Source organism: Bombus terrestris, chromosome 6, assembly GCF_910591885.1.
Source record: "Bombus terrestris chromosome 6, iyBomTerr1.2, whole genome shotgun sequence".
Taxonomy (NCBI): Eukaryota; Metazoa; Arthropoda; class Insecta; order Hymenoptera; family Apidae; genus Bombus; species Bombus terrestris.
Window position 1 is genome coordinate 21,391,870 of NC_063274.1, and position 12,232 is coordinate 21,404,101.

At 40.9% G+C, this 12,232-nt stretch overlaps 2 non-coding genes across 2 annotated transcripts; one reads left to right on the forward strand and one right to left on the reverse strand.

The window, feature by feature from the left end:
* The first annotated feature begins 339 nt into the window (after positions 1-339).
* Positions 340-458, forward strand: LOC125385354. The gene has a single exon (XR_007224479.1). It is a non-coding gene; the product is annotated as a 5S ribosomal RNA (ribosomal RNA).
* A 177-nt stretch (positions 459-635) lies between these two features.
* Positions 636-754, reverse strand: LOC125385358. Its single transcript, XR_007224483.1, has one exon. It is a non-coding gene; the product is annotated as a 5S ribosomal RNA (ribosomal RNA).
* Between the last annotated feature and the right edge of the window lie 11,478 nt (positions 755-12,232).

Consider the following 12,232-nt stretch of genomic DNA (forward strand, 5'->3'; position numbering starts at 1 on the left):
CATTGCCTCTTCCGTAAAAAAGGTAAGCTGCAATATCGACAAAATGTTGACGCAAAGTGCAAGTGCAACAGCTACATCATCCTGGGAAACCAAAATCGTGAGAATATTAATATCAGGTCTTGAAATTTGTATACATAGTATAATATTATTATAGAGTGTTAACAACTATCTACAATTTAAGACATAATATAAAAGTGCAAAATAAAAATCAAATATATAAAAAAAATGAATATATATTTTTATATTAAAATTTGAACTAATCTTTTGGAATACATAAATAATTACAAATTAATAGATTGTATTGAACTATAACATGACATAATAAAAACTTAGTTTTCAGCTAACGCTCAAACCGCGTTGAAAGCACTCGTTCTCGTCCGATCACGAAAGTTAAGCAACGCTGGGCACGGGTAGTACTTAGATGGGTGACCGCTTGGGAACTCCGTGTGGTGTTAGCTTTTTTTAAATTTTGTTTCAATTCTTTTTATTCTTCTCTATAAACTTTAATTATATACATAACAGCAAGTACGGATATAACAGTTCTCATATTAAAAATATATTTCTAATTTTTAATGCGATGTATATGGCCAGAAGTTATGAAGGAGAAAAAAAGAATTGAAAGAAAACTAAAAAAAAACCAATGCCACACGGAGTTCCCAAGCGGTCACCCATCTAAGTACTATCCGTGCCCGGCGTTGCTTAACTTTCGTGATCGGACGAGAACGAGTGGTTCCAACGCGGTTTGAGCATTGATTGGAAACTTACATCTTATTATATCATATTGTTCTCCAATATAATTTATTAATTTATTATTTAATGACATAGTAGAAAAAATAATTTCAAGTATTTAATAAATTATACTTAAACGGTCCCCTTAGTGTTGAGGTTTATCTCGATAGAATAGAGGGGAACGTGTAGATGAATGTGTAATAGAAACATATTTAAGTATAAGTACAGTGTGTGCTAATCCAGATCCGCACTCTGGCAGCGTTACATTACAACAGAGCTTCGAAGCTATGGGCCTATGGGTATTTATAAAATTACAAAAATTGGCCTATCTCTACCCATCTATGTATCGCATATTCCTAGAAAGGGATATGAGACTGAGAGGCAATAAACAATACTCAATGGCTTCGAGAACTAAGAAAACTAAACACTAGAGAAAACGTAGAGTTTTCCTAGAAGTGAAAATTACTTCAACAGAGTCCACCAAAGTTCGTCACATTATATAATTGATTTCTTAATCATGTCTACTATACTATGTATGTATACATATCAACTGTAACCACTGAATTAACAGGTATAAATTAATGTTTATTCCAACAACTTTGTAAAGAAGATAATTACACTAGTGCGTATATATAACTTAAGTAAATGATTGATTTAAGAGTAGAATCCCGGTAATGACATGTTAACTATTCTAACGATGAAGAATAAGTGCCGTAAAAGTGACGATGCTGTGTCGGAGGAAAGCTAGCGATGGGTGTGTCTAACGCAAGGGACCATCGGATTTGTTGATGCTAATTTTGATTAAGGAAGTGAGGGCAATAGACATTGCTTCTGATTGGATAAAAAAAGGTTGGTGGACTAGGAAGGGTCTTAGCCGCCCTCGACAGAAAGTTGCTAGTGTGAAGTATCATACGTGAGAAAAACTAACTTTCCCGTGTCTGCGCGTGGTAAACAATAAGCTGTAGAAACGAGTCAGTAAAGAGATGTTTGTTCGGTCTGAAGGACTTCAGCTAGAAAATTCCTGAGATTTATGATAGGTTCTTAAGACTATTGAGGGTACGCAGTGAGGATGTGCGGGCATCTGGTTACCATCTTACCCGCGGTATGTGGCCTGGTCTAGGTAGAGTGTCGCCCAACGTAACACCTACCATTCCCCTTGTTCCATTCCAACGAAGAGGGCTGTGAACCTTTCGCAGGAATCGTCTCGTAAATTCGTTTCCATTCGCATCTTAATCGGAATTCTTATGGGAGCGGCACGTGCAACGTGTATGACGTGTTACGCCGCCGCGCCGCGCCGCGAATATTCTTAATTCTCATTGGTGAAGATTTCGCTGGACGCATAATACGCACACGTTGTCGCCAGATCGTGATTTAAGCGGACAGCTTTGGAAGTCGGGGATTCGCGGCGCCACAAGGAACGCTATTTATAAGAGATGGGAATGGCCGATGACAATACTGAAATTTCGTATGCCGCTCGAGCAACCATCAAAGTTTATTCGGAGCACGTGTTTTTCGTCAATGGTTACATTCTTTTATCGAGGTGTCGATTGATTGCGAATCGACTTGAGTCGCCTTTTCGGCTCGTTTTGGCGACGGTCGATGTCTTCGCACGCGAATGATCGAAGTTTTGTTTTGGAAGTACTTCGAAGTAGAAATATTACTGGAGATTGCCTCGATTTCGGATATTTTAAAACATATTTAGATTATGTACAAAAATGTTGTACTGTTTTAATTGTTTAAAGGTGTTCTTACAGAGAATTTTGTTTTATTTTATGGTCAATTAAGAAGTAACAAAATTGTGTAGTGCCATGTGGAATATTCCTTTGCAAACTGTATCGAAAGATCGTGTGAACTTGAAATTCTTCGTTTCCTTTCAGAAGTATATATTTATATCGAAGCACAAGATAAGTGGGTCGTTTAGTGTTTGATCTCAACTTTAACATGTAAAACTACAGTGTATTAAACTCCTAAATTATTTTGTAATTGTGTGATGCTTTGAAAATACGACGTAGATGATAGTTGTCCCAACAGCCAATTGAGTTTGATGAAGTTCCAAGAAAACAAGCAAGATAGTCTAACTAACAACTTCTAAAAGTACCTATTTATAGTTTGTTCTTACGAATAGTGAAGTTTTATTTTCTATTATTTCAAGTTGGCTGCGGAGGATGCAGTGATGAAACTGTAACGTAAATTACATCAGAAACCAGGACACACACACCTCGGGCAGGATGGTGTCCCGGTCGGCATACTTCGCACCCGATGCACCGACGAGAGGAACACATGGTGACCTTGGCGACAATGTATATTGGCAGAGTACCTAAGGATTCATTTATGGCCTAACGGTCCTACCATAAAATGTTCCAGAAGCGTAGCAACGGTCACGTACGCCTACAGGGTAGTGGGGGGTAATGAGAGAACAGATGACCGAAAGTAAAAAGATTGTAGGGACTCACTCTCGTACGGTCACGGCTAGAGTTCGGAAGTGTCTTATACTTGTATAAACGAAATAAGAATAAAGTCTTCTTCTTCCTTATAAAATTTCTCTTTATTTTTACGTGACAAAACTCTGGCGTATACATAGAAACAAATTTACCGAATGTCCAGCTAGAAAAATTGTAAAGTACAAATTAAATAATAATAAAAGAAAAAACCTAGAAACAAATTTCGACTCGCAGAAGTTGGGCTTTGAATTCAAGTTGTACAAGCAAATTAACACATCGAAATACCTGAGAAACGACTCGAAATAAAATGATTTGATTTCCAGAAATTTTCGAATTACAGAGATACGGCCGTATTTGATAAAGAGCGTCTAATTTCTATAAAGAGGTCGGGACGAAGAGGATGCAGTGGTCGACCGGTCGATCGAGGTCGAGCGGGCGCCAGGCCTCTGATGTTTCGAAAGTCATCTCGCAGTGAGTTTTTGTTGCATAAAGGTGTAGGCTATGTAAAGGTCGTTCTACGGCGGCGAATTAGTTGGGGATGGTGAAAAAGAAGCGGGACCGTGCTCGGGAACGAAGATCGGCCCAGTACCGGTCACTATTGCCAATTTGTGTGGTCCCCGTTGCTCACCCGATGTAGGTGTGACCGCAACGAACATCGTGAACAGGCAGTTCCGAGCCTTCTGGGAAGGAGGAAGCCTGCCGTGGCCGCCGAAGAAAACGCGAAACCTGATGAACGTTCGATATTTTCGCTGGCCTTTCTCTTCGCCCAATCGTTGATCGGATAGATTGATTGAGATTTGAGAAATCGTTCGATTTGGTCGAGCCTTAGAACATAAAAAGCATTTAGCGGTGTTCATTGACTATAGCTACGTCTAAGTTGTTAAACAACGAGATAACCTGTTGGTATTGCCTGTAATCAATATTTTGGGCTTAATAATTTATTTATATATGAATTTTGCAATTCATAGAATCATTGCTACGAGAATCATTGATGACTGATACTAGAATACCTATTGGCAAGTTGCCAATGTACAGCACATTGATGGAATTAATTAAATTATTCAATTAGGTTATTTAGCGAACCGAAAAGGAAACTCGCGTCAAATTAATTAATTTATTAGTTAATTCATCTCTGAAACATATTGCATTTCTTATTCAAATCGTTTGAACTATTTGTAAGAAACTTGTCAAGATACTCTTTGTTATTAGCTCGCAAGTAGGTCTGAACTATCTTGAAGTTGTTCAACCATCGTAACTTTATTTCTATACTTGTATTGTTCAGTCCAATATTAGCAGGATATACATGTAGTATCGTGGGCAAAAGGCCTAAGGTATCGGCCGAACCGTAAACAAAGTGGCGAGAGTCGCGGCATCGTCGGGTACAGCAATGTGTCGTTGGGTCTTTTTAAGTGGGTAGTTTCGAGGAAAGGGTTTGTGTGACCCTGACCACGGGCGTTTTGGGACACGTGTTCCGAAGGACGGGAAAAGGCAAAGAGACGCTAAAGGGAGAGTTAGTTGAGAAGCCGGAGAGGGCGGATGCAAAAGGTGTGCAGAGTGTGAGTTGAGAAGCGAGAGCGAGCAAGTGTAGAAGACGGAGAGTATGAATCGGGAAGTCGAAAGCCGCCTATGAGAATAAGACGTACGACAGCATTGTAATCATTTCGTTGCTTCGAATATCATTTATTAAATCAAAACATCATTACTTGCCCTTTCCTCTAAGACCCATTTAGATACTACATACATGAATAGTCATTTTTTGGAAACTAGTCAACAACATTCTTTTCATATTAATTCTACTATACAAAACACTAAAAGAAGTTCCGGCAAACGTGAATTAAAATTAATCAATTCGAGAAAGCAGAACGACGACTAATCACGGCTATTCGATATTTCCATAAATCGTTCGATGGGATTCTAGAAAAGCAGAAAGTCTGCAAGCAGAACCTTTTTGCAACGTTCAATGTCAAGGCTGATCAATCGTTGGAGCGTGGTCGAGGATCGTCACGACCCGCGTAATGGATCGTGGGAAAGACGGAGAGAGATGGTGGCTGTTGGCAGACAGCTTCCGACGATTTTCGTGCGGCCAGCGGTTCCCCGGGCAAAAACCAGACGTCCGTTCAACTTTACATCGCGCTCGAATTTTTTACCAGGTCGATTCATCGATCGGTAGTGCATCCCTCGTGGTCACGCTCGATTTCGTCGGGACTCCCTTCGTCCCTGTATTCTCCTCCCCTTCTCCACACCTTATTCCGTATCCCCCTTGTTCTGGTTCGGTCGGTGAGATCGTTCAAGGTCGGAATTCCGCGTGCACCTCGGCCCCAATTACGTGTCGAAGCATAAATTGGTTGGAGAAAACCAAACTGGCGTGCAAGTGCGCACCATTTCCACGAGGGCTCGTTATGGTAATCGTTGAAAGGTCACGCGTGTGTGATGATTCATTTTGATGAATCTATGTTTGGGACATTGTGTGTGCAAATGATCGCGCGACGTTCCTCGGGAGGAAATTGATAAACTGTGGTCGTGCGTAGAATTTTACACTTGAGGGTTATCGCGAGTGAAACTCCAACGCATGTCAGTTCCGTTTTATTATAGTATCGTTTTACCGCAATAATACCATCGTGATGTTGTTTGTAACTATTGGAAACAATAATAATTTTTAGTAGCCACCATTTTAATGGTTAGAGACAAGGAAGCTTGTCGAACAAAATTTTCGCAACGGGCTACTTTATTTTATCTTGCTCGAAGTATTGCACACGTGGCATCGAGCACAAACTGAAACCGCATATCGTCATAAGACGATGTTAACAAGCACAGAATCCACGATCTGCTTAAGTTCAAGCAAAGAAACAAAAATAATTGACATAATATTTTAAGCACATCCACCTTCGTCGCTAATAATCTCGCAGTTATTGCAGCGTTAAATTTACATACGTAAAAAAGAAAAAATGTTCTTCAAATTTTTTTTCTTCATAGATAAATGCCGTATTGAACATCGACCGTATAAGGTAGGTAGAAGCAACAAGCGCTTCTCATTAAAAGGAAGAAAGCTTCCTATTAAAAGGTCCAATAAAATTTTATAAAAACCATTCATCTCCTTCAAGGACACTGATTTACGATTTAAGCATTATCAATCAATGTCTCATCTTGCATTAAACACTACATTAACGCCTAATGTCTTCATAATGCTTAGAACGAGAGATTTTATTTTCCTATAAAAAGAACCACGTAACAAGTCACGTATAATAACCGAAAAAAGACGAGGAAATAAATTCTTAAGTGCGTGATATGAAACAGGTCGGCGGAGGAAATTTCGTTTCGGAGGCAACTGCGATTTATCCACGGTGAGCAGCGTTCGACGTACCTTTATACAAACATATTACGTCGATATAGGATAAATTGCTTTATTCCCAGAAGCACTTATTGGCACTATTACCGCTAACGGAGCGCCTCCAGTACAAATCATTACAATTTCCTGTGCTGTTTTTCAACGTCAGGCGTCGATGCGGGTCGTTTTTCCGACAAAACTCTTTAATGAACCGTTCCTCTCCGACTCCACACCAGCAAAACGTTCTGCAGCTCTATATTTTCTAGTTTAAAACTTATTGCTCCATACTTTCCCTTTCGATAGTCCTTTTGCGACGAGTCTCACAGAGAAAAGGGTTTTAATGGCCGACACGACACATCGCGTGAACCTATTCAACCACACACCGATTTTACCGGTAAAGCGTCTTTCTACAATCCCTGACATCGAATTAACATCACCCGGTTAAGAAAACTCGATATTTTCCACTTTTCTGGGAGAAGACAGAGAATCGTGAGCGAATTTTGATAAAAAAGTTAATTAGTTATTGAGGTTTCTCCCTGTTGTCTTCGTTACAGCTCGTTACTTTCATATAGAAATTGAAATTATTACCTAGACAAATATGACTTAAAATATGATATTTGATACTATGTGAACGTTAATAGTTATGATTTAACGTGTAATGATATAATTTAAGGTGCGTGCTATTTCTTTTTTATTTTGTATACAGACGGAATTCACGATCACGAAGTCTGGAATTCCATCATATTTCAAATAAAATACACATTACACGATAAGAAAATAAAATGCGAGAAACAGAGAACGTTAGACAGTTGCTTAAAATACGAAACTTAAAATAACATCTTCGCAAAAAAGTTTATACACCATTAAATTGTGATATTGAATTTTAATTACTATGTAATTAAATATCATACTTATCGTTATTATTTATTTATCATACTTAGCCCACGCCTATCGGCTTAGGAAATTAAATAATTATATATAATAACTGTATTCAACAGAGAGACGGAGAGAGTATAACTCCGATCTATAGCTCATAACTCAACACAAATCTTCTTTTCAAACACCCTTAACCCCATCCCATTTCTACAGCAATCGTGCGGCAAAACACACAGTTCGTTTCCCGGTAGGCGTTTATAAAGCGTGTACACGCCATTTAGGAGTCGTTTCGCGGAGCGGACACGCGATATGCCATCAAAAGAAGCAAAAATTAGAAAGCGGAAATTGCTGTCCCCCGCGAAAATGTTCATCGGCGCGACGAACAGGCCATGGTCTAAGTGATTAGCGATAGGTAATTATTGTAATACATGACATTCCAGACGACCATTGATCCGGCCGATCTGGAAACGAAAGGAGCCGTGATTCTGCTTCCGTTTCTGCCGGCATTATGAATTTTTCCCGCCGCTTAATAACACAGCTAGCCTCTCGAGGCGACATGCGTTTAGCCGTGGCTGCAAACGCATCGATCTTAAGAGTCCGTGCCGATTCTCCATGCTGCGTGTGAAGAAGAGCAAAAGATGGAGGAGGTGAAAGAGAAGGAGAAGGAGAAGGAGCAGGAGGATGCCTCGTCGAAGAAGTCTAAGGAAGCGAAGAAACAAAGTTGTACGTGGACAAAAAGCTCGCTCTCTCGCACCGTGGCCGCTAAACACCGGGGCAAATGGAAAGAATCGCCTGGAGTGAGAAGCGAGTTCTCCCCTCGTCGTTGAACGTTCGAGAGCCCTGAGGTAGCTGGGAGGTCTCTCTTCCTCCTACCATCTCCTTTATCCTCTGCCACACTCGGCGCTCGCTTCTCAACCTCGTCCTTCGTCGTTGCACCTGAAATAATGATAACCGTAATGATTACGAGGAGGAAGAGAACCATGCCGCGGATGATCACGAGGAGAAGGAGAACAACGAAGCCGGTCGGAATTATTAGTTAGGTTTCCCGGTATCGAGGAAGCATGCCGGCGCAACGAGTACACACCGGTCCCTACTCCCCTCCTTTTCTTTCCTCTTCCTTCATCTGCTGTCGCGTCTGCTGCTTCGTCGTTCTTCGCTGCTCTCTTCCCCCGAAGCTAGTAGTCCTCTGTCCTCTGGCTGGCGGCGTGTATCGGCACGCTGGAAACGAGTGTCATCGGGTGTACGCCGGCTGCGCGGATCGGCAATGACGCCCCGTAAAAACGGCCTCGAAAAAAGCGCTAATGCCGGCGGATTCCTGAAGGAGGGTTCGCTTCTTGCCGGGGGAGCCGGCTACGCACCGGAGACGGTTACGAAACTGGTATATCATCACGGCATTCTTTCCGTGGCCAGAGCGACGATGAGAGCAGAGGAGGCGACGACGACGTGGACGAGGACGATGACGACGACGAGGAAAAGGAAAAGGAGCAGAAGGAAGACGAGAAAGAGGAGAAGGAGGAGGAAGAGGAGGAGGAGGAGGAGGAGGACGCCGACGAACGTAAATTTCTGTACTTCTTTATGCCCGGCGGACGTTTAAAATCCACTTTAGCTTCTCCGCCGTCTCACAATGGGACCACCCAGCACTACGAGCATTCACGACCTTTCCTCTGGCTTCGATATTAAAACCGAACGTTATAACGATGACGCCCGATGCCTCGGGAGAGTCGAAGAGGAAGGGCAGAATCGAGAGAAGGGATAAGGAATAGCTAACGGAGGGAGGGATCGAGCCAACCAAGGGGTGGAGAGATATTAATTGGCCGATTGCTTTATAAATAATGCGCTATTAACGTTCTCGGGCGGAAAAACCGTTCCTGAAATAGCATCGGTGATTTGTAAAATTACCGGAAAGGGAATGTTACGTAGGTATAAGACCGGGGCTGTGGTATCGATGCCATAAAGCTTCGTACTTAAGAAGGATAGAGATAGGCCGCAGTCGCCTCTGGTCCCGACGACGATCATCGTGACACCGTGCACGCAGTAAATACGGATTTCTGTTCGATTTATAATCGTCGATGGCCGCAAATGCCAGCGATTCGACCTTGAAACGATGCGATCCGATCGTGTGTCGGCGCGGATTTTCCATAGTGATGCTCGCACCCTACTCGCGCATGCTCTAAAAAAGGAGATAACGTGCTTTTAATGCGCGTAGCCCGCTCCTCAACGATAAAATCCATGCCCTCTCTCTCCCCTACACCTTCCTTCCGACATATTTTACGGGTGTTCCTGTTAGACGCGTGTCCGGATTACTTATATACTGCCGCCACTCGCCGCCGCGGTTTATTACAAGATCGTAATGCGAGCTTAATTATCCGCGCGAACCCGCTCTAATGAGGGGAATCAATCTTGAGAGGCGCGGCATTCATCTTCGTTCCACGCGTCCCCGGAATCGTCCTCTTCACCGTCGCTGCCTTCATTCAGCAGGGTCATTCATGCTGAGCTCTCTTACGTCCTTGATACCCGGCGTCGAGCCTGGCTAACCCTTCACCGAGACGACCAGTTGCGTTTAGATGATGCTCGCGTGGCGATTGTTTACCCAGTCTTTATGCGTTTCTTTGCCATTTCTGATAAGTATACTTTATTAACTTCTTAAATCACGGTTTGTTAATGCGACATTATATTCGACTTTAATGGAAATGGTAGTTAAGGAGATCTTATTTATTATAGACTGGTTTACTGTTATGGAATCAATTTAAGATCTGATTATGGTGCTTTTGGTGATTCGGATTAAGACGTGCTTTGTTTTGTGGTGAATATGTTTACTGCTGGATATTGTAGTAAAAATTACCTAGTGACAGTACGGATTGATATATAATTAGATAATTTTATGTACATCTGACGGCAGTATTTTATTTAGTTAGCAAGACTGAAGCTTTGATACTGTTTACTACTATTTAAACTCTTTTTGTTTCACTTTTTATTTCAAATTCTTCAGAAACTTAGAAATTATGCAGCATTCTCAAACTACAATGACATACTTATATTACATATACTTACTCTATTTTTTAAATAATTGAAAAACTTTCTTTTTAAATGATCTCTAATTTTACATGGTATCATTCGATATTAACGTATTACAAATTTTCCCGTATATTATTCTACTTACACGCGATAAAAACCCCATACTCCCAGACAAATTAAAAAGACCACGTCCTTCGATTCTGACTCATCTCGAGCCATAAAACGGCACTAAATTACTCCGGGCAACATGGAAGGCCGTCAACCGAAGCAGCGCAGTCTTTCGTAACAAGCGCAAAAAGAGTTCGGATCACGATCGACATTGTACGCTCGCAATCTTTGCCAAAAAAGGCTCGACGTCGTTTCACCAGCCGGAAATCGTGCGGGCTTTCGATAAATAATCCACAATACGTACTTTCGAACGCTGTTCCGTCACCAAGATATCTGACTTCCGAGGTAATATTGTCGTAGTGTACATAGTTGTCATCCTCGAAACGACTGTCGCGAAAAGAGGCTATCCACGGTCGCGAAACTGATCCGGTTAACCTTCGTCGATGGATATTCTTGCAATATGCAAGCGTGGCGACGCAGGTCAGAATACGTCAAGGGTCAAATGTAAGAAAAAAAAACAAAAAGAGTAAGAAGTATCGAATCAGGAAGTTACAGGAAGAAAAAGGCGAAAATATTACAAGGACACTTTTAGTTGAATAACTTTTTAAGTAGTAGACGTGAATGAAAAAAAATGAAAAAAATATATATCGATCGAATTCAAGATCCAAATCTATTTTCTTTTTTTAAAATACTATGTCCTTTAAACGAAAGTTGTATCTCGTAGGACCCGAACCATTTCGTAACCGTTTCAAACGAATAACGTTGTTGTTGAAATCTACGTTCATTCTCACTTTCACCACGATGAAGAGCATCCTTAGCACCATTATCTATCGGGTCTCAATGTTCTTTCATTCTTTCAATTCTCGAAACGCTCGGGAAGCTCAATAATAATCATTATCTTTTTTACAAGCTTTTAATGCAAGTAACTACGACATTCAATGTAAAGGATATAAAAGTAAAAACATTAAAAAATAACAAGTACACGAAGAAGATGGGAAAGAATAAACATCTTTACGACATCAAATTGCTACAACGAGTAAAACACGACCGAGGATGTCTACGTGGCTTCAGTCGTAACGACGTCCTTGCACTTTCCCATATAGAGGTCGTTTTATAGAAGCGCGACTCTATTCGAGATAGAGCGGCCGTTATGCTTTCGTTCAGCAGCAACATGCACCGTCCGGCGTTATGGTTCACCAGCAAAGCGTCTCGCCGGCTCGTATCCCAGGTGACCATTCTTACAGCCGACTGATGTCTACATTTTGTAATAGAGGCACGTCGAGCGGCACGACTGTAATTTCGAATATGCGTGTAAACAGTTTCCAAGCTTGCTCGTTTGTTCGATGCAAAACTAAATGTGGAATTCTATTACACGCTTCTGATTTGTGATTTGGAATGTTTCAAATTTTTAACGAATGTTTATTTCTTAGTTAAATAACATCGTGTGAGATTTACTGCATAAATTCTGTCCATCTTTCTATTTATATAGGATATTCCAGGATTTAAGAGTCAAATTTTGTCTGTATATTCTATAGACATAATAAAAAAAAAAAAAAAATGTTACCATAGACCAGTTAAAACTTTCGTAAAAAATTGCAATAAAAATCCAATTCATTTCTTTGGACTTTTATATGTGGATAACTTTAAATGAAGAAAAATATACTAAGCAGGCATTGTTTTTGATACAAGGAATTGATTGGTATACTGAGACAATATGAAAATGTGCTTCGTAGAGTAA